The sequence below is a fragment of the Balearica regulorum genome, chromosome 7, assembly GCF_011004875.1.
Source record: "Balearica regulorum gibbericeps isolate bBalReg1 chromosome 7, bBalReg1.pri, whole genome shotgun sequence".
Taxonomy (NCBI): Eukaryota; Metazoa; Chordata; class Aves; order Gruiformes; family Gruidae; genus Balearica; species Balearica regulorum.
Genome location: NC_046190.1, coordinates 808033 through 829707, shown reverse-complemented (window position 1 = coordinate 829707; position 21675 = coordinate 808033). Strand labels below are relative to the sequence as shown.

General features: G+C 47.5%; 1 protein-coding gene across 3 annotated transcripts in view; it reads left to right on the top strand.

Annotated features, from left to right (window-relative positions):
- JAKMIP3 (Janus kinase and microtubule interacting protein 3) overlaps positions 1-21675 on the top strand; it is a 100818-nt gene that overhangs the window by 22272 nt on the left and 56871 nt on the right. The window contains exons 1-2 of one of the 3 annotated variants that reach the window (XM_075757574.1): positions 3075-3551; positions 20479-20615. The gene's annotated coding sequence lies outside the window, so the exon portion shown is untranslated. Of the gene's footprint in view, positions 1-3074; positions 3552-3593; positions 3663-20478; positions 20616-21675 lie in introns of those variants that run through there. The other 2 variants (XM_075757573.1, XM_075757576.1) reach the window with 2 other exon arrangements.

The following is a 21675-nucleotide window of genomic DNA, read 5'->3' as shown; positions in this document are numbered from 1 at the left end:
GGTCTGTTTGCGTCTTGGGCTCTGAAGTGTCAGGTGAGGGGGGAGGAATAGGAATTCCCAACTGGCAGGAAGGTGCAAATACTCGTGTTTTCAAGGCCCATGAGAAAACTTGTTGTCTTTCCCTTCGATATGGCTGTATGCTAAAAAACTGTCAAAGTGGGGGTCAAACCAAATTTTTTTTTTTTTCCCCACCTTAACCTGTACTATAAAGAAAAACAGGAAGGGCAGAAGGGGGAGGCAAGGCAAACTTTGACCACGGAAAATGTCTATTTAGCTCAAACCAGGATATTTTATTTCCATTTTAAGGATATTATAACAAAAACAAAGCAGTGGAAATCAGGAGCCAGGCTGCATACAAAATCAATGAGGAAGAAATAGAGGTTACAGCCTTTCCTCCCATCTTTCTGCCCCACTTTTGGAGACATTACCATAGTTAGGGTATGATTCGGGTGAATCTGGGGGGATCCTCTTCTTGTGGGAGGCTTCAGACTGGGCCCCCACCGCTTGGAAGGCAGGCCGGTGCATTGACCGGCTGGGAGCAGAAACTCGTGGTGCGGGAGGACAGCCAGGCGAGGCAGAACCGGCTGCGCAGGGAGCTCCTGCGGTCTCCTTGGGGGTTTCAAGTCTTGCTATTTTAAATTGTGATTCTATAGCACTTCAGGTTAATATTGATTTTTTAAATTTTTTTTTATTCAAATATTCACCTTATGGTCTCCTACATGTCATGAAAATTTTGTTTTTTCTGTTTTCTTCCTCATTCACTCTCTTAATCCATTCTAAAACTCTCAACTATACCTTTTCTTACTCATTTTGCACTGGTGACTGCATCAACTCTGGGCCAGTGTTTCTCTCTGCACGGTTGTTTAGATCGGCAGCTGTTGGGGACAGAACCAGCAGATTTACTGCGGGTACAGGCGGGCGTTACACCCGCTGAGGATGGCGGTGCAGCCCTGGGTGCGTGGCACAGGCTCTGCAGCACAGCGCTCCCAGGGAGTCCTGTTGTCACCAACAAGCTCCCTTTGCTCTTCTCGTTGCAAAATGACACTCGAAGTACGAGACTGGTGGTGGTGCAGCTGTACGTGGCTTTTGGTGTCCTCCATGACAATGTGCTGGTGTGGATCGATGCTCCTCGAGGGCTTCCTGCTGCCTGCCCTGTCCTTCTTCACAGAACCCCAGCCTGGTGTGGGTGGGCAGGGACCTCCCAGCCCACCCAGTGCCACCCCTGCCATGGGCAGGGACACCCTCCACTAGCCCAGGTTGCCCAAAGCCCCATCCAACCTGGCCTTGAACACTGCCAGGGAGCCAGGGGTAGCCACAGCTTCTCTGGTGTGTCATCTCTGGCACAGCGCTGGATGTGTCACGGGGACACAGCGCCGAGTTTGGAAATACTGCCGGCAGCGGGCAGGGCCCAGCCCCAGGCCAGCAGCAGAAGGCTTTTGGAAGCCCCTGGCTCTCAGGGGGGTTGGGAAGTTTTCCTTATTGATGCTTTTTACCCCCATCCCTCAACCATGGGCTGTCCCACGGTACATACAGAGTCAAGGTCCTTTATTAGAAGAAATATTTGAAGTGCTCACTGGCAAACACCTGTCAAGCTATAGTCGATGATCCTTATTTTAATAATTTAAACAGATTGATGACTGCAGAGAGATGTAAAAATAATATATTTATCTTTTGTGCACCAATTTTTGGCTGCTGCTGAACTACTCTGTATCTCAAAAGTCTGATGGTCAGGAGTTTTGTAACCCTGAGGACTTTATTAAATCCATTGAGATTTGCAGGGTATGATTGGGATGCATTGTATCAGCAATGGAAGAAAAACAAGATAATCCTTGTATGTAAATGATATCTGCATTCTTGCTTCTAACTAAAAAAAGAAGGTAAAGACTTTATGTGATTAAAGTACATATTTGCTCATTTGTCATGGGCTGAACTCTCAAGCACTTCTTGGTTAGATGCTTCTGGAAGTAAACTTTCAACTTTCATTCTCCATAGTAACAGGCTGATCATTCATCTGAACAATAATGCTCACTCATGGTTTTAAATTCCAAGGGCCCGGTTTCAGGGGGCGGGCAGGGAGGGGGCTGCCCCGGCAGCGGTGGAGGCAGGGCTGGGGCTGCGGCACCCTGACCCACCAGCACTTCCCAGTCGCCCTGCGCCGAGCATCGTCTGCCGAACCCCAGCCTGCCGCGCCTGGAGCTGAACGGGGCTGGGTCTCAAGCCTTTGCTTTTCTCTTGTGCTTGCTTTTGCAAATTATTAGCAAATATAGTTTATAGTGGCAGTGACAACATCTTTCTTATCTTTGTTTTAAAGTGAGATAGTTTAAAAAAAAAATATTGGAAAATAACCCTGGGGGGAAAAAAAAAAGTCAGTTCTCTATTATCTGGTGTAATGGGGAACTGGGACAGCTTGGATAAGGAAAATAGTCTTACAGGATGGATACAGTGGCGCTGGGAGCTCCCCAGACCCTGCCTGGGAGCTGCGGTGGCTTCACGGGGCTCAAGGGAGCCCTACGCATCCCGTAGAGCAGCGTCCCCTTGGCAGGGACCATAGAGCGAGAGGGAAACAAATCTGAGAGGGATGGTTATTGGGTCTGTGTCTCGGACCCGATGAACGGCTGGTGCTGGCATGGAGCTGTGGATGTTCAGCACTTCTGGAGACAGTTCATTGTACCGAACGCCTGTTGCCTGTGCTGCCTCATGACGAGCTAGGCTGCTTAGGTTAGTGTGAGAGACCGGGGTTTACATCGGAACAGGCTTGGGATTTTAAAATGCTGATTTGCTGTTTTGTTCCCGAGCTGTTGGAGCTCGCAGTCTGTTAGCAGTGAGAGCGGCTGGCTGCGCGGCCGGGGCAGTGCACCCTGTACCTGCCGCACCCGTGCTGCCGCCGTATGTAGGCTCAGCCTAACAACAAGCGATCTCAGTCTGCATAACTCACCTGAAATTCTACGCAGAGATTTCCGTGCACGGTTTCTCCGTGGTTTCAGCACCGCGGAGCAGAGGGAGGCACCAGGGTCTGGCCAAAGAGCTCTTTCCCCGCACACCCTGTGACCCGGCTGTGTGCCAGGGCTGGTGCCAAGCCCAGCTGCGGGGTACGAGGCGAGCACTGAGCCTCCAGCCGATCTGTGCCTGTGGCAGGGCCGGAGGGATGCTTTCGGTGGGCAGAGATTGAGACTTGCTCCCAGGGCGATGCCCACCTCCGCCAGCCTGCCTGGGGGCCTCTCGGGCAGGAGGCTGTCCTTCCGCTAAGCTTCAGCTGCGTCGCAGATGCTCGCAGACCTCAGGATGTCTGACTGGGAGCAGCACAACTCCTAGGCTAATAATAAGACTCCACCTTTTCTTTTAAATACAGTGTAGACAGAGGTTGGGAATTTTTTCTTTCTCACTCAGCCCAATTCCCATGCACGCTTGTGTTTCATTTTTCCCTTAAAGAAACTGTTTCCTGTTGTCATAACGTAACCAGATGGGGAGGGTTCAGTGGAAGCATCTCGGGAGATACTGGCAGAGAAGTGGATCCAGGAAGCAGATCCTCCCTGTAATAGTGGCACGGTTTGGTAAGTTCCATCTGAAAAATAAAAAGCTGCTCCCTTTGCTGAGTCACAGCCCCCTCGGAGCTGGAGCTGTGACAAGCTGGGAGACGCTGCGCTGCTGGAGTTGAAGCAAAGGTGAGGAAAGGCTGTCCAGAATCCTTCTCGAGTGCATTTCTTGTCTGAAATGATTTTAAAATCTCATTGAAGTCTATTGTAAGTTTAATTCAGTCTGTAGAAGCATACAGTTGCATTCCTGTCTTGCAGGGCTTGGGGTTGCATGGCTCTTCTAAGGCAAATGCCGGGCAAATCACGGTGGTAGCTCCTTCCCTCTCTGAAGGCAGAGTGCAGTCCTGCGTTGTGAAACGGGCTGCGGCTGTCGCTGCTCTCGCAGAGACTTGTTCGGGATGCAGCGCTGCATCTTCCATAGCCCCTGGCATGGGCACCGCAGGCCAGGGAAGCCCGTACCCGCCAGGGTGGGGGCAGGAGGGGCAGCGGCAGGCGGAGCGGGTCTGCTGGGATGAGGTGGCCAGCACGACTGGAAAGCTTTCTTCTCGATGGAAAGGGGAATGCTGTCTGGTGTCCTCTCGCAGCTGAATGGTGAGGAGGTGGGTGCCAGGTGCGTTGCTTCCTCCAGTGCTTACACATACCTTGCAATACAGCCACTCATGATTTTCTGTCTGAGCGGCCCCTCTCAGTGTCCCGGGTCTATTCTGCTTTCCTCGCATTTATAAATCCCTCCGGAGCTAAGGCCTGGTGCTTTTCCAGGCTGTTGTTTATTTGCTGGAGTTGTAACAGCTTTATTTATACTTGCTTCTATGCTGTGTTTCAGTGGCTCCGATGCACAATCAAAGATTGTTTGCTTTCTGAAGCTTTTTTTGTCTTCTCAACTTTACAGAACTGGGTGTCAAATCAAGAGAAGTTTATATGAGGAGGAGGCAGTTACGGTTGTTGGAAAACCAGCTAGGTTTGCTTACAACAGAGAAGCTGCAGGTAGTTCAGGGACACAGGAGCACTCACTGACAACCATTAAAATGTAGCATTTGACATTTGAAAGTAATTCTGGGTTTGTTGAAATGCTGCTGAGATATATATTATGTAGACAGAAAAAGAATCTTTGGCTATTATTTCAGATATATACATGGGCTTTTAATTCATGGTCACTTTACTTGTAAATTGCAAATTTGTGTTTTAAGGATAAGAACATTTCAAAAGCAAATATTAAACTTAACAGATATTCAGTCATAGCATCTTTTCCATGTACTTTTTAATAGGTTTTAAAAAAGTAAGCAAAAAGCTCAGCAGTATCTTTAGGGGCTGTGATTTTGCTGCTGCACAGGCAATCCCCTCCGCCTGCAGGAAGCTGTACGGTGAGCATGCCTCCCAGGACAGGAGCAGAAGTTCCACCCTGCGTGTGCCCCTGCACTGGAGGCGGCAGAGCTGCGCTGGGCTCCCGCGGGCAGCGGGGCTGTCGTCCGGCTCGACCCAGGGCAAGTGTTCGGACAGGCCAACCAACCTTGCCGTGGCTCCCACCCCACGGAAACCTGCACCCCTGCTCTTTCTTCCACATCAGCTGCAGTTCTGTCCCGCCAGCTCCGCCATGCCGCGGGGACGGCCCCACTCCCCTCTGCGAGACTGATGCATTCCTAAGGCGGCGTTAGTTATTTTATCGCACCCACTGAGGGAGGGGGGTCTTGTCACTGGCTTCAGTAGGAACGGGGTCATAATTTTAATGATACTGCAGTAGCAAAGAGTTGTCAAGGGAAAAATGTGGTCTTGGATGTAGTGTACGTATTCTTTATGGCCATTCAAATCACAGAACCCCAGCCTGGTGTGGGTGGGCAGGGACCTCCCAGCCCACCCAGTGCCACCCCTGCCATGGGCAGGGACACCCCCCACTAGCCCAGGTTGCCCAAAGCCCCATCCAACCTGGCCTTGACCACTGCCAGGGAGCCAGGGGCAGCCACAGCTTCTCTGGGCACCCTGTGCCAGGGCCTCACAATATTTTAATTCCTTCCTAACTACAGCCTGGTTCAGGGCAATGTTGAGGTATACTGCTGAGCCTGATTCTGTGCGCACGGTGCTCCTTTCTGTCAGCCTGTCAAAACAAAATGGGCTTGAAATACATGTAAACTGTGTTCGTATTCACGCTCTCTCTCCATCGTGGAGCTCCATGGCCCAAAAGTGAAACGTGCATCTGGCCTCTGCTTGGGCCCACCACCAGAGACTGTAGTGCAAACCTTTGAACGCTCTGCTGAGTGCCGCTGCTTGTTTGAACCTGGGCAGCTCTGAGCTGATGTCAGTGGTAGCAGGAGCCCAGAGCAGCATCCCACCCTACCGACCGCAGCCGGGGAGCTCCTGGGCTGCTGCCCAGCACACGGGAGATGTAACATCATGGTTTTTCTCTTGGGTGATCTAACTGGCTTAAAAACAGATGTAGAAACACATTGTCTCTTGATGCAAACTGAGATGAAGGTGAGGCCTTACCAGAAATGAGGACAGCATTGCCATCCTCCTTGCACCGTGGTCAGACTGTGAGGCTCCACAGTCCTGTTTGTACACCATCATAAAGCGGAATATTGCCCTGCACAGGCTCCACAGACTGCGAGTCAGCTTGGGTCGGAGGGGCCGTCATCCACCCAGGCACGTCGGAGCCGAATGTGGTCGTGGTCATGCTTCATCCATGGTGGGCGAGAAGTAGAGTTAGGAGTGAGTTGATAATCCTGACGGAAACCATGAGGGAGGCTGCAGATGGAGCAGCTCAATGAGCTTTGCGTTCAGAGTTATTTTCTGGAGATCTCTTGATAATGTAGGGAGAATGCTTTAAAGAAGTGAAGCACTGTGGAAGTTTAATTGTGTGTCCAGAACTGTGTAGAAGTGACGGCTAACTATGAGATTTTTACCAATTATATGTGATTGAAAATAAAGTGAAACTGCAGTCATTTTAACTATAGACCTCTTAAAAAACCAAACACCACCAACAGCAAACCCTGTGCACTGCAAAGACAGGCTGTATAATTTTAATATTTCTTTTATCTCTCTTAGCATCCTTCCACAGAGTATATAAAAGCCGGAACAGATTGGGGAAGCAGGGATCTCCTGAAGCGGTGCCTTTTAGGGCTGATGTAGGTGCTATACCTGCAAATTAATAGTTGTCTCTTCCATATTCTGCTTCACCGTTCCCATGAGGTCACCTCGGAGGGTTTGTATTGCAGGGTGTTTTGTGGCCAGTGTAGCAGAGGCTCCACTGCTAACCCTAGGGAATGCTCTGCTTCCTTGTTTGTCAAGGATTCGTGCAATGAATATTCAAAGCAAGGGTTGCAGAGCAATACAGTTCTGCTCTTCACAGTATTTGGGAGGCATTTGGAGCAAAACCTGTTGCGCTGCTGCTTTGGTTACTGAAACCGAAGCCAAGCAGACTAGTAGGGGAGCTGCCGCTGTCCCTTTTGTAAACGCTGTCACTGGTCGCGTTGGGGCCGGATGCCGTCAGTTCTGCTGCGGTCGCCCTGCTCCCAGTGACTCGCAGCGGCAGCGTTTTTCTCCCCCGTCATATTTGGTTTGTGGTGGTTTGACCCCAGGAGCAGCAGAACGACGGAGAACTGCTGCCAGGGTTGGTGGTGTGCGGTACAAAATGGAAGGTTCACCTTTCCAGGGGGAAAATCGTGTAACTACCTCCTGCCAGTGCCCCGGAGGGTGGCTTCTTGTTCTTACATTAGCGTGAAAAAGTAACTGAAACATCCTTTTCGCCTACACAATATCAATCATTTTATAACTGCCTGTTTAATGTCTCCTCAAAAAAATCACAGACCCCAATTATTTTATTACCTGCTTGTACCTATTATGTTTCTTTTAGATGAATGAGTGTAATAATGAGTACTTACCACTTATCTTTCTGCAACATTACAACGCTTTTCATCTTATTTCCCATCTCCTGCTATTACAATCTAATATCTTATTTATCTAGCTTGCATACACAACAGATGTCCTCAGTGATGGCTTGATCTTTCCTTCTAAATCTCTATGTGCAGGATATCTCAAATTGTATTTTTAAATATAGATTATCTCGTACTTTCCCATATTGAATTTCACGTTGCTTAGTTACCTAATTTTCTAGTTTGAGGTTATTGTTTTATTTTTTTCTTCCTTTTTCTTGTTTTATATTCCTCTCTCATTTTGATTGACCTAAGTAATCCTCTATTATCAGCAGATCTTGATATCCTACCCTTTATTCTTTTGTACAGGTCGCTAGCAGAATATCAAACACTGCCAGCCCTAGCTCTGGTCCTTGGAGCTCGCAGCTGTGAGTCTCCCCATTTCAGTAGTAATCCCTCCTTTGTTTCTATCCCCTATCTGTGACTAGACTTTCTTACACATCGCGCTACTAAATCTCCTTAAGCAGTTAATTACTTAAGCGTACGCTGTGAAGCTGAGATTCAGATGTACATTCTCACATCCTTTACACATTCACGTGCAAGGTTTCACTGAGGTCATGTCTGCTAGCCCCGATGCCGTCACGTTTCAGGCTGTGAACCCCTCTTGCCTGCGGGCAAGTAGCTGTCTGTGCCGGTGGTCACAGCAGCATCAGCACTTGGGCATGGACTTCTCTTATGGCTTTAGTGTTCTGTGCCTATTTGCACAGTTAATGAAATATTTTTTGTCAAGACTTTCGCAAACTCAGGTTTGCTATCGCTGTACGTTATGCTGCACATCCCCGGTCTCCCAGAGCTTTCAGACACGTAGTTCCACCCTTTGCCGCTGCTGGAGAACTTGCCCGGCCGCGATGCCAGCAGCTGGTAGGGACACGGACCCCAGCAGGCAGCACTTGTTGTGCCCTCGGGCCCCCTGACGTGCTGCTTGCAGGCAGAATCCCGTGCCTCCGCTCCCTGTGCCGGCTGCTCCCTGCTTCGAGGAGCAATGATCAGCTAGAGAGTCAGAAGCCAGATGGACACGTCCTCTTAGCGAAAGATCAGTGTAGTGCAACCCAGGCAAGAAGCAACTTTCTCTGAAGGAGTAAGTGCAGCAGGCTAAAAGATTGGGAAATCCTGAATTCAAATCCCAGATTACCCATATGCCACGCTGAATGAATAGCTGGGAAAGAGCTCCTCTGTAGCTGTTTCCCGTCCGTAAATCGAGATGTCTGTGAGAATGTTTTCCCAGTTCTTCTATACAGCGCTTTTCCCAATGAAAACCAAGGCTAGCACTCTTCCGAATCATCTGAACAAGCCTGAGGGAGATATCTGCACGGACATCCTCCCGAGATAAGACATCAGCAGGCACTGCTGCCAGAAGATGCCACTCGGGAACGAGTGACACAGAAGTGAACTCCAGCAAGTAAATTTTAGTGACACAATAGAGAGCATGAGCAGAAGCAGCTCCTGAGATTCCCCTTTCTCCCTTTCTCCCCTTTTTTTACCCCAGCTTTTTTTCTCCCCCTGCAATAGAGAAACGAGAAACGTTTCTATACACTTACGTGCCCTGAGATTGCCCCAGTTCTGTCTCTTAGTAGAACCAGCAAACTGACCCGAAGTTCAGCTCTGCAGGTGCCAGCTGGTATCGGTGCCAGTGTGCTACCCGGGAGCGTCTTGTCCTTGATAATCTCGCAGCTGGTGAGCAGCAAGGATCAGGAGAGCTTTCAAAGTTGCTGTTCAGTTTTAGTCGGTCACATGAAACTTAGGACAGCAGTTGCTGTCATACCCTGCGGTATGGGATTTTGTGGGGGTTTTTTAAAAATAATTTGTATATTAGTCCCTGGATGTCTTCTGTAGGCAGGTAGAGGCCACATGAGCCACGTGGTGCTATTGGAGATTTAATCCTCCGTGTACATTTGGTCCCGGTAGCAGGAGGCTCTATAAAATTCTGTTAACTTTCTCATTACACACACACATGGTTTGGATGGTTCACCTTCCGATTTGCTAATACAATTTTTTTACTTTTTTTACATTAAAAAAAATCCAATTTTATTTTATTCAATGTGACGATTATTACATTTAGTGTAGCATTAGAGAGATCCACCTATGGTATGTTTGTTACTAACTGAAATTAGATCTTGACTATGATCATGTATACAAACTGGTTTTCCATGAAAGTCAGCCTGTCTTCTGGTTGTTAGTCTTGATTAAAAAAAATTATAGATCTCTTGTGTTGAAAATAAGCTTTTCCAGAGGAATGGATCCTTGGACTTCAGATGTTAAAATTCGGTTGAAAAGCCTTTACCCTTTTATCCCCCTGAAAAGCCCAAAGTATTTAAGACCGGGTCTGGTTCTGCTGTGCTGAAGGGAAGTCTTACCCCCCTTACTGACCTGTTCTGTGAAACTGCAGAGAACGGGTATCTGCGCGCCAAGCAATTTCACTAGAAAGGTTGGTGCAGCATCTCAAATCAAATCAGCTTTAAAAAAATCAGATTATAGCTTAAAAATTCTCAGCCACATACATCTGGTTAATGCACAGGCACCTCCTAGCAGAAGGCACCTTGGCAAGGTCAGCGGCAGGAGCACCACGGCCTCTGCATGCTGCCAGCGCGGCAACGACTCGGTTACCCGCCTCAGACCAGAGGGATCGCTCCGTGTCGCACCCAGCGCCTCTTGCTCTGCAGCGTGTCCGTCCTGCGGGCCTGCAGCATCTTCCTTCTGCTTGGTGCTTCGCCTCTCCTTTGAGACACGTGAGCGTTGTTACCCCGAGGGGTTTTAGCCTTTCTGTTTCGCTGTCTGGGAGGGCCTTTTGTTCACTCAGCTTCCGTGGGCTGGGCTGGGGTTTTTGTTTGGTTTGGTTCTAAAATATTTTTAAAAGAAGTGAATCTTTTCTTTATAGTTACAAACATGTACGTAATTAGACAAAAGCGGAGTACTTCTCCCTGTCCATGTAAATACTGAGTACTTTGGTACTTGTCATGGATTACAGGATCTGCTGGCTCTTGCTTTAGAGTTTATTTCGTAGCTCCAGTGCCAGCGGGGTCCTTCTCTACGGCCCTCGGTGCCAGGGTCAGGCTGGGATTTACAGGAGTGTGTCTGAGCTCTGCTCTCCAAGCTGACAGGTTATTTGCCAAAAAATTGTTAATCAGAATAGGGCCATGATAAAAACATTATCAAAGAGAGGTTAACTTACTCGTATTTGGGACAGCCACGGCTAAATATCAGTTTGCTTTCACATGTAAAATTCTTTCAAGGTGGCAATATTTTCATGGTCATCTGGAAAAAAACTCATTTATTCGGTGTTCTAAGGATCAAATATTATGAACTTTATCTAGTACTTTTCTTCAAAGCACTCAACCAACTCTGCTGTACTCATTCTCCTTGACTCCTTTGCTGGTTCCCCTCACCCTTCAGCTTGCCCTGGAGATGGGCGGGCAGCAGGAGCTCCCCGACTCGTGTCCGTGCGTGGCTTGGGGGTGTCGTCCCTCTGCCCCGTGAAACCAGAGCAGGCTCCGAGGGAAGGAGCAGCGCCCTCGGGAGGGCTGGCTCCAGCGGATCATCCTGTGTCCAGCTCTGAGGATAAGGAACAACTTGGTTGCTTTCTGGCACTTGTCCCAACTCAGCTGTCTCGTCCTTTTCCCTCTGCGTGGCACGAGGAGGGCGCAGGTACAAAGGAGGGCCAGCAAGCACTCCAGGGGCCGGCCGCATGCCGTCAGCGGGTCGGGCTGCCCAGGCTGCTTCTCGCCTGGCCGGGGCTCGACTGCCGCCCGTCCTGCCTGAGGAGAGCTGCCGGGACGGCCCCGCTCCTGCGCTGGGTCAGCGCAGTGCCCATCGCCTCCCCAGCCCCTGTGCCTCCTGGCACCCACCTCTCCGGCGCTTTGCACCCCCAGGGCTCGCGCCATCTCTGAGGAGACGCTCTTCCGCTCTCCCATTGAGGCTCTGCAGAAGTAAGTGGCTTTTAGGCACTTATTTTTGACTTCCAAGTTTATTAATGACTGGATCGTTACAGCGGATGGAAAGTTTCCTGCTGACTTAAGTGGAACTTGGCCGAGTGCCTCATTCGCAGCCCCGTGGAACAGATGGAAAGAGCCGGGTGTCGATGGGCCGGGGGCAGGCTGCAAGGGGGTACGGCTGCTCCCGACAGCATCGCTCTTCCCTGGCATCCTCAGCCCTTGCCGAGATGCAGTCTTTCTAAAGCCGTACTGGAGCTCTCGCATGAAGTTGGCGAACAATATTTTTTCCTTTTTTGAAATCCTTTTCTGCTTCCTGAATATTTCTATATTTTCTCTTAACATGTATTTTATTCAGTGTGTAGCTTAAAATGTGCAGTATCCGTGAGTGGGTATTTTGACTTCCTGTTTCTTCAGAATGTTTATTAGCTGTGAAAAAGACACTGCTCACATGCTGATTATTGGGTGAATCGTGAAATCTCTGCAACTTACCAAATAATTAGATATGCAGCAGTTCATATTAAACAGTGATCTCGTGTCCCTAAGGCTACTAGCGGTAAATTCAATAGCTTTTCTGATGGTTAAAAAAAAATAGAGATTTCTGTTATTTTGTAGCCCAGCATATAAGCTAAATAAGCAGTTCTGATCTCCTGAGCAAGGTTTACAAAGAAGTGAAGGTTTGGTTTGTTTCTTTTCCCAGTGTCTCCGTTAGGAATTTTTAGCAGAGAGTGCTCGGGTGGGACACGGAGGGGCCGTGGGGGGAAGCCTTGTCTGCGGGCTGCTGGCCTAGAGCTGGGATGCTCAGGAGATCAAACCTCTGCCTGCATTCAGGGGTGACACCGGGCCCTCCCGTGCCTAAGATTATTTCCGGTGGGATGTGAGCTATCTGTGTGACTCTACACTCAGCAAATTCGCCTGCTGTAGCTGCCACCGGGCAGGGGAAGCCCCACCACTGCAGAGCAGCGATGACCTGCTGCAGCTGAAGTCAGTGCTGCTCCAGCTTGGAACTGCTGTTCTGACTTGTGAACCCTTGGCTTTTTAACAGAAGCTGACAGCAGTAACGCTCTTGGTTTGTCTTTTGTATCTGTGTATAGTTTAGACCTCTTATGTGTGTGTGTCTGCAGCTCTTTCCTTTAAGACGAGAAAATCTTACGCTGTTGTCTTGTCTCCCAATTTGTTATGAGATTGGTGCTCATCCATGTATCGTACAATAATTAAAAAGCACTGCCTTCACTGAGTCCTGCAGAGCTCTGATATATTGAATTGCCAGCTTCCTTCAGGAAGGAATATAAGGCTGAGTTAATAACCCCCAGAGCACATAATAATTTCCAGAACTGTTTTTTATTTCCATTCCACATGCTGTGATGTTATCCTGATAGAAATCCATGTATCTAAAATAATTCCAGCTAATTCTGTAACAATACCTATAAATGACCGTTACATTCATTACGGTTTTCCCACCCTAGTTCCAGTTCTCACACCAAGTATTCCTTTGGTGCTACCCACTCCAAATGTTAAGAAGCCCCATTGTGTGATACCGAGCACTAAATCCTAAGTGATGGTAGTGTGATATTTGAACATCTTCTCTTTTCTGAACTCGTTTGTCATCTCTAAATTGGGTATCTCTCTCGGCTTTATCTTCTCTAGCAATGTTCTTGCCAGAAGCTTGCCCAGTGTGAAAAGCAGTACGTTGTCTCATCAGTTACTATAACACAAAAGACCTCCCTTTCACCAGAATTTACCTAAAGCTCTCGGTCTTCCCCAGGGACCATCATCCCATCTGAGATCATGCCGGAGGGCTCGCACTTGACTCCATGAGATTTTGGAGCTCCAGCCCCCACCAGGACTGCCCTCGTCAAGCAGACGTGGGGGGGGGAGGAACGGCGTTAATTCCCAGCGCTGGTGCCTTCGGTGGGTACTGCAGCCTGTCCCCCTAAAGCCTCATCACAATAAACCTCCAACAAGTCTGTTAGGCTGATCATATTTTTGCTTTCTTTCTAAATCAGTTTATGGGCCAAGGGACATGCTCACTATTACATAAATGGGCAGAGATGGGCTGAAATTAGGGAGGGGAGTCTCAGCAACTGTCAAGAAAAGGCTATTTAAACTAGGATATTTAGCAATGAAAAGTCAGATTTGAAATCATCTGATCCTCAGGTTTTTCGGGCTGAAGGAGCAGCTTTTCATTAGAGCTTGATGGGCATCTAACAACTTGCAACTGTTTTGATTTGGGACATTAATCAACTTTCCATTCAAATTCTTCTCTGCTGCTGTTAAATGTAAATTTTTATCCTAGTTTACACATTTACTGAAAAATACATGGGTACACATTTACTGAAAAATACTGTTAAGTAGAAATACCTTTTTGGATAACCGTGGTCAGCCTAAAGAAAGTTTCCTCCTCCCATCAGTGTCCTTCCATGCTGCCTCGTTCTCAAAGCTGAGTTTGATGAGGATGAGTCATTCCGAAAATTAGTCTTAATTCTGAAATCTAAACCGCAATGTTTTTGTTGCTGCAGTAGCATCTTTTATTTTCAAGCTAATTTATAAATTGAATAAATCCAAGAACTGAAAATCTTTTATAACAGTGTTGCAGTTAAATACTGCCTTTTCCACTCTCAAATCCAGCTGTGTTGTGTGTTCAGGCAGAAGAGGGTTGGAGAGGTAGCGTTAAATAGTTATTTAGGGATGTTAATAACATGCTTAAAATGTTTCCATAAAGTGCTTTTGGATCATACGATGCCATCTGTGTTACAGTTGATTGTAGTTAATTATACAGGCATTAATTCCTTGGGAAAATGGATGGCATTACTCAAACAGTTTGTTTGTGATCAAGATAATAGAATGACACAATATTAAATTGACGGAATTAAGTCTGAAATACATTCCTCACTAATATTCCTCCACAAATCAGTGGAATTATTCTGAGTTGCTCCAGTTTAACTGAGAATTTGGGTAGATGTACTATTGTAATATTATTGCAATAACTCCAATGTATTTTGGTACCTTAAGTTTCGTGGAGTATCCGAGAGAAAAGAAAAATTAGCTTCCTACATAATAGCCACTGTTTCTAATTATTTCACTTCCTGCAATTTAGTCATGAGAGATGTAAACTTTAAACAGGAGGCATGCTTAGGTGATACTAAACTTGTGGTGTTAAAATATACATGTTGAGATTTAGTAGCAATTATGTCTTCCAGTACTGAAATTCTATTAATCTCTTCTGGTTTACCATAAACCAGGAAGTAGTCGCATAACTGACGCCCTGATATGTTTTGCATTTCAAAAAAACCAACAAACTGTGTAAAACTTTTGATGAAAACTCCATGGATGTGAGTTAGATGCATATGCGTGTGCTGCAAACAGGTAACTATACACCCACACGGTAAGTCTGCATATAGGGATCTACGTAACGTACGTATGTAGAGCTACAAGGTGCAGGGTTGTGCTTGGGTTTGGTAAACACAGTCCACCCATCAATGAGTTAAAGCTAACTGTGGTTGAAGGATTAATCTTAGGGGAAGAATTCAGGTCAGTCAGGATTTGACATGTGTCTGTTAGAGCTGCTGTTGGAATTGATCCAATGCTAACCGAAACTTTGGCTAGGCTTCCATCTGCAGAGGCTCCTTACGCTGCGGGGGGCTTGGGGGAAGGGCCGGTCGGTTGGTTTTAATCTAAGTCAGATATTATTTCATTAAACATTTCAGAACTTACCTCACACTGGGAAATGTTGGTCGGTTGGTTTTTCCCTTCTGGAAACGGAGACTTGCTCGAAACCAGCCAAGTGCTGGCGAAGGGGTGCGTTGCCTTTGCAATCCGGGCAGCCCCGAGGGACGCACTGGCCTACGGCACTTCTCTTTAGAGCAGAAGTGTTCAAGGCAGGACGGTAGTTCCCAGGGAGCGTGGCACAGGGTTAAAAGCAGGGCCCTGAGCACAGGTCTCTCACGTCCTGCGTACCTGGCTTTGCTGACACAGCGTCTTCTGCTAGTTTTGATGGGAAGTTTTGTTCTGAACCTGAAACCTTCTCAGCAAAAGCGTGATCAAGACAGATATGCTCCTTTGGCAGTTTGGGTGGAGTTACCCACATTTTGTTGTATTTTTTTTCTAAAAAAAGGGGTTTATCAAACTAACCTCGGTTTAATCATTACCCAAACAGCACAGGGATAAATGTACAGGAAATATGCAATGGAACCATATGCACATGGCAATACATGTGTTGGCAATTATTCTTGATCTCAGGCTTTCCAGACTTGCTACCTGCTTACTGTATTTTTCCATCTAATTTCCAGCAGATTTTCTTCTGCCCATGTTGTAGCTGAGGGAATAATACACTGATTGGGACAAATGTTTGTACAGAAAAAAACAAACCGCAAAACCAGCGTGTGAGGAGATTACATTGGCAGAGCACTTTGGCTTAGCATGAAATGCTTTTTCAGAGGAAAACTTGTTTGTTTGCATTCGGATCTATAGACTGTTGAAATCCTAAATGAAAAATTGAGATTACTCAAGAAGAGCTTCCCTGTATGAGGAAGTGGGAACTCAGCCATAGACAATATTGCATTTTCTTTCTATTATTATATTGTGAGATGCAGCAGAGACTCAAAAGGTTTGGCTGAACTAATTAATTATAACAATTTGTCAAAAATAGAAAACAACAGTGTTCACAAGGCTGTATCATACATTTGAATTTTCAGTATTTGTAAGAATAGTGTTTTGCTTAAAATATTGGTACTCTAGGTAGGGATTTATTCATTTATTTTTAAGTGCAGTGAACCATTCATTTCAGAAACTACTATCTAGAAAACACATTTTCCAATTAGCCTTGATGTCTGAATTGCAAGTCAGGAGGCAAAAAGAATGATGAGCCTTGCTAAAGGCAGCTTATGATGCATTATTAATGCTATTTTCAATATCAAACATGCCAGGAATCATATGCATAATATATTCTGCCAGTATCAAAAATACGAAGACCTTTCTGTTCCATTAAGATGATGTGTCTTATAGATGCCTCCCTCTACATACCTCAGTGCAAAAAAAAAAAAAAAAGTAACAATACAAAGTCAGTGTCACTGGTTTTACAGGAAATGGCTGCTCTGCCCACTGCTGCCCGGCCCTACAGTGGTGACGTCCCACTGAGCTGCTCTGTCAGCTTTGGGGCTCTGTGCCCCATTCTGGCACCCCAGCATTAGCCCCCTGGGCTTCCCACGCGCCCTGGAGCTGAGTGCCCGGCAGCCTGGGCATGGCGGGTTTGCATCCCCCCAGCACGACAAACCGTCTCTGTGCTGCGGTCTGTGTCGGCACGGCAATGTTGGCTTGGAAACATTTTTGTGGAAATTTTTCTCCCAGTATTCGGGAAAAATATTAAGACTGGCATTTGTCTTAGTCCCCAGATGGCTTTTCTGTGCACAGGCATGCACCAACAGACACTGCCGTCTCTGTACAAGAAGACTGGCACTGTTATTAATACAAATAACTACTTTCATAGTTCCCAACAATGATGTTTGTCCCGCTGCACACACAGAAGCTCGTGGCTGTCACTAGAAAGCTGTCTTACCCTGCCCAGTCTGGTTCCCCATTATCATCCCTGGGAACAACAACCCAGCACACAGCAAATGGACGGTGACCCCCAGCTGCATAAATCCCTTTCTGGTCTGCAGGACAATGAGTGCGGGAGGGCGGCTCTGTGTGCATCACCAGTTCTGGAAAATCAAACCGTTGCTTTCAGGTGGTCTCCTTCAATCTGTACAGCGACCTGGCTGTTTGAGGAATTTTGGTCAGGAGTCCTGGCCCAGGGCGACTCTGCAGCTCTTTCCCCTGTGCACCGTAGCCCTGCGGCCAGAGGCCGGTCTGTGCGTGGGAGAAGGCAGCTGGGGTTCCTGCTTCATGCCCATCTCGGCAGTGTTCTCACTCTGCGATGCCCAACTCTGAGAGATGTGCCATTGCGGGATGGGGAAGCCGCAGCCCTCCAGGCCGTGCGGGAATGCCGGGGGAGAAAGGAGTCCTGCTCCCCCGTGTGCCCTCCCACCCATCCTGCTGCTTCCTGCGCTGGTGTCGTGCCCCAAACCAGACACTAATACTGCTGGGCAGGAGGCAAAGCGCTCGGTGCTGCTCCCAAGGAAACACGGAGCAGCAGAGGAATTATTTCACCAGAAACGGTCTGCTCCCCGGAGTAACTCCCAGGTCATGCGTCAGACCGCAAGTGAGTGAGTCCCTGCCTGCTACCTGTTTGCTTTTGTTCATCCTTCCTGCAGCTTTCTTCAGCATGGACAAAACAGCGATAAGCGAATGGTATGTGTTACGTGTTTATTGGAGCTTTTCTTCTCTGACAATAACGGTTGCTTTTTGCTGGTTTTGCCTTCAAAATCACCGTCCTTGCAGGTGAATAGCAAGTCTGATGATATTTCTTGGTTTACCAGAGATAAATCAACCTGGTCAATAATAATATATACTGCTCACACTGCATTTTAATTTTGTCATACTAAGAAGTTCAAGAGCCTGTGGGCTTCATTAGTTTAAGTTTTCTTAATGTCTTTGAAACCAACGGAGTTTCATGAATGTATATTAGTTAAAGATCTTTGTATCGTTACTAATCATTCATTGATTAGCGTAGAATAAAGCAGGATTACAGTTAAACCACTGAAGTGAGCGCTGGGTAGCCCCTCAGTCCATGACGGACTTTCCTTTCCTGCCCAGGAAGGGTCTGTAAGCTCGGAGGCGCCTGGTCCCTGTCTCACTGGGAGGGGAAGCGGGAGCCTCCGCGGGGCCACAGCGCAGGCAGGGCACCCCCTTCTCCGTCATTCTCCAGCGTATGCACGGGAGGGACGTGCAGGGTGTCTCTGCCTGCTGCGGCAGCTGCCAGCAGGGCCCGGGCTTGGACGTGTCCAGGAACAGACCCAGGAGCAGCATCACTGATGGGCCCTGCTGCCTCCCCAGCGCTCACATCCCCACCGCTGTCTGCATGCGTGTGGAAGGGCTGCCACAGCCGCCGCCTCCGCAGGCTCCTTCCCACTCGTGTGAGCACACCCACAATGAACGCAGCCCTTTTTTACCATTGGAAAGGGGAAACAGACTCCTCTCTCGCAGATCTTCTCTGAGAAGCCGTCCTTGCCTCCCCCGCAGGTTTGGGGAAGCACAGCGTGCAGAATGGTTTTCCGCTGTGCCGCAGGGCTTGTTGCTATTAGTTCATTTGTGCAGGCAGGCCATTGCCAAAGCTGATCAAATTCCTCGTATCTGGATCCCTTAATCCTTGGATGTTACTCTTGGCTACTTTCAAGTTTTACTATTATGTCCCTTCTCATGCTTAAAGATTTAATTGACGGAGTCCTCAGCTGGTTTCTGTGCAGTTCTTTTCGAAGCAGGCTCATTACTTCAAGTACGGGCAAGGGAGCTGAGTTTTCTCTGGGAAAATCTCATTAAGGTGTCAGCATTCCGGTGGCAGATGACTCCGATGTGGAACCCCTCGCCCACGCTGCGCCCATGGGAGCCCGTGGGGTCAGTCCCGTCCCCTTTGTCCCCTCAAACTTAACCGAGGGACACGCAGCCATGAGCCACAGCTGGGCTCTGCTGGCATCGGCCTCAGGGGCGGGGTGCCAGGCCCGGGCGGGGACTTTGGCTAGCGAAGCCTGGGCAAGGCCTGGCCTCGGGTGGGCAATGCAGGCCCTGGCAGGCGTTCAGCTGACTGCCCTCGGGCGGCTTTTATGGGAGAGCAGGGAACGCCTTGCTGTCATGCTTCAGCTCTTCCGTAAAGGTTTTGTCGACCCGCTCACAGCAAACATTGCAATGCAAGCCTTTCTTTCTTGAAATAAGCTCATCAACTTTAAATTTTGGGGTTTAGTAAAGAAAGAACAGCTTTAGGCAGCTGCTTGGCATGAAATGTGTCAACTCGTTCAGTTAAACCCGGGTAACGCGTTAAACAAAATGCAAAAGCTTAAACACTCCATGCAGCCCTACGAATCGACCTCAGCCAGAATTCCCACCGAGTGAACTCCGCCGAGGGCACGTTGGGCGCCCGGCTCTGAGGGGTCTTCTGCCCCTCGGCTTCAGGCGAGGCCTGGGAGCGCGCAGGGCGCGCGGCTGCTCTGCGCCGCTGCCGTGTGCTGCCCCCCGGCAATCGGCTGCTGGGCTCGCGCTCCTCCTAGCGCACCTCTGATGATGGGTTTGCCTTTCGGTTTAATTGTATCAATTCCTCAGTTTCATTTTTTGTAAGCAAGCAAACAAAAATTCTTGTAGCCCTTGTCTGTCAAAAATAATCCTTCTGATTTAAATTATTTTCACAAATCCCTGTATCGTTCAGATTATTATTTGTCTGACACTCAAATGCAAGCAGTTAAAAGCTTGTATTGTGTGGCTTCTCATTTCCTCAGGTCGTGAAATAACCTGACTCCACCTACCGCATCATTATAACATATTGTTTAAGAAAATAATTGCAATGTGCACAAAGGCTTCGTTCATCGCAGTAGGTGCAGCTCAGTGCCTGTGCCTATAGACTGCCCCATTTCTTTACCTATAAAGAGGGGCTTTTAAGACCTCCGCTGTAGAACAATCACTGGTGTATTGCATCTTCTCACACAAAGAAGCAAGAATCTTAAATGCTAGGAACACGTCCTCCTGTTTATGAGTTTTTCAGGCAATATCTGTAACATTTATTTCTATTTCTTTGACCAACACATTTTTTTAAATAAGCTTCAAGGCCATAAAGTCAAGCATCAGACTGAGAAACAACAGAATTAAGACTGTTTGTGCTACCTTGGCTCAGTCAATTAATGTCAGGAATGGGTTTCCCCCCATTTTTTTCTCTAGGTTTCAGCCTCCCCACCGTTACTCTGACCCAGTGTAGACTTGAGGTGCCTGCTTGTCTGTTGGATTTCCCTGGCTCTCGGCAGCTTTGCCCGGTTAATCCCAAACTCCAGCTGCGTCTCCTGGATGCTCCCAGCCCTCTCCCAGCATCATATCCTGTTTCTATATCCCCCGAGGCGCTGCCTCCCTCTGCTCTTTTCTCCCTAATGGATGCTGGGTTTTGCTCTTAGAATTCAAGGCTGTTCTGTGGTTGTTGTTGTTATTTTACTATTATTATTTATTGTTATCTTATTATTTCAGGTGCCCTGTAAAGCCTCTTTACTCGTGCTTGGACAGGGAATAGCGCTGCTCTGTTGTGGTTTTGACTATGAGTCAGGATGAATAAACCAATGAATTGAAGGTCATCGTTCAAAACAATTGTTATCCACATTAATAAGGTTAGTATTTACAAGGTTGGAACTATTTTTCCAAGTTGGAGCTTTTTATGTATTTATTTATAGTATAAATTAAACAGATCTTTAAAACAAGGGTTTACTTGAAACTGGAATTGTAGTGACAGTTAAAAACGAATCCCAGTAAGTTTTTGAACTGAGAAATACATGTAGTCTGTTCAGGATGTAGTTTTATCTAAGCAAGTCAAAGTTTTCCAGTGAAATGTTTTTTCATTAGGTTTTTGCATTCCTCTGTAAATTGCCATGTTGCTGTAAAATTCCTGATCTGTTCTGCTGTTTGCTCCAAAGCAATGAGCTGTGTTGCCCTCGTCCTTGGGTCAGAAGTTGGCCCAGGTCTTGCCTGAGACCTCTGCTGAAAGTCAGAGCCTTTATCCCAGGGGATTTCGTGCCTCCTCTGTTACTACAGCCTTTAGGAGCATCCAGTTCTCCGAACATTATTGCCATACTTCTCTTTACTAACGGTGTTTCTTTTGTGTGAGCTGTGTAGCTGGTCCTCCAGGTGTTTCATTCACAATTTTGCTCCCGTTCATCTTTTTCATTGACATTGTTAAAATAAACTTTGACAGTGGAGTCAGCTTGTCTAGAGAAGCAGAGGCAACTGTTTCTTTGTGTGTGCTGCTGTTTATCTTTTAAATAGGAATGAACTGGGTTTTCACAGCCATAGTCTGCATCCGCAGATTGAAAAGTTGCATGGGAGAATTAGCAGGGAACTTCTGTGGTAGCGTGGGGATTCTCCTTCCAGAGTGCTTTGACAAAGTAGTGGTGTTACAAGCAACAGCAGTATACAAAGCGTAAAAGAACCATTGAGGAAACATCCATGTTTTGGGATGGAGCACGCAGTGCCTACATTCCACGACTCTGGAGCTAAAAAAGCCTCCGGGACACAGTGTTTGGCACAGAATTTCTTGCTGTGCTCAGGTTCCTGTGAAATTCAATCTGCTCATGCTATTGGTGAGCACCAAGTTAAATACTGATCAGAGGAAGAACTGGCAGCAACCTGGACACCCTCCTACTGACTCGTTCAGCACAGAGTGATCGAGTCCTT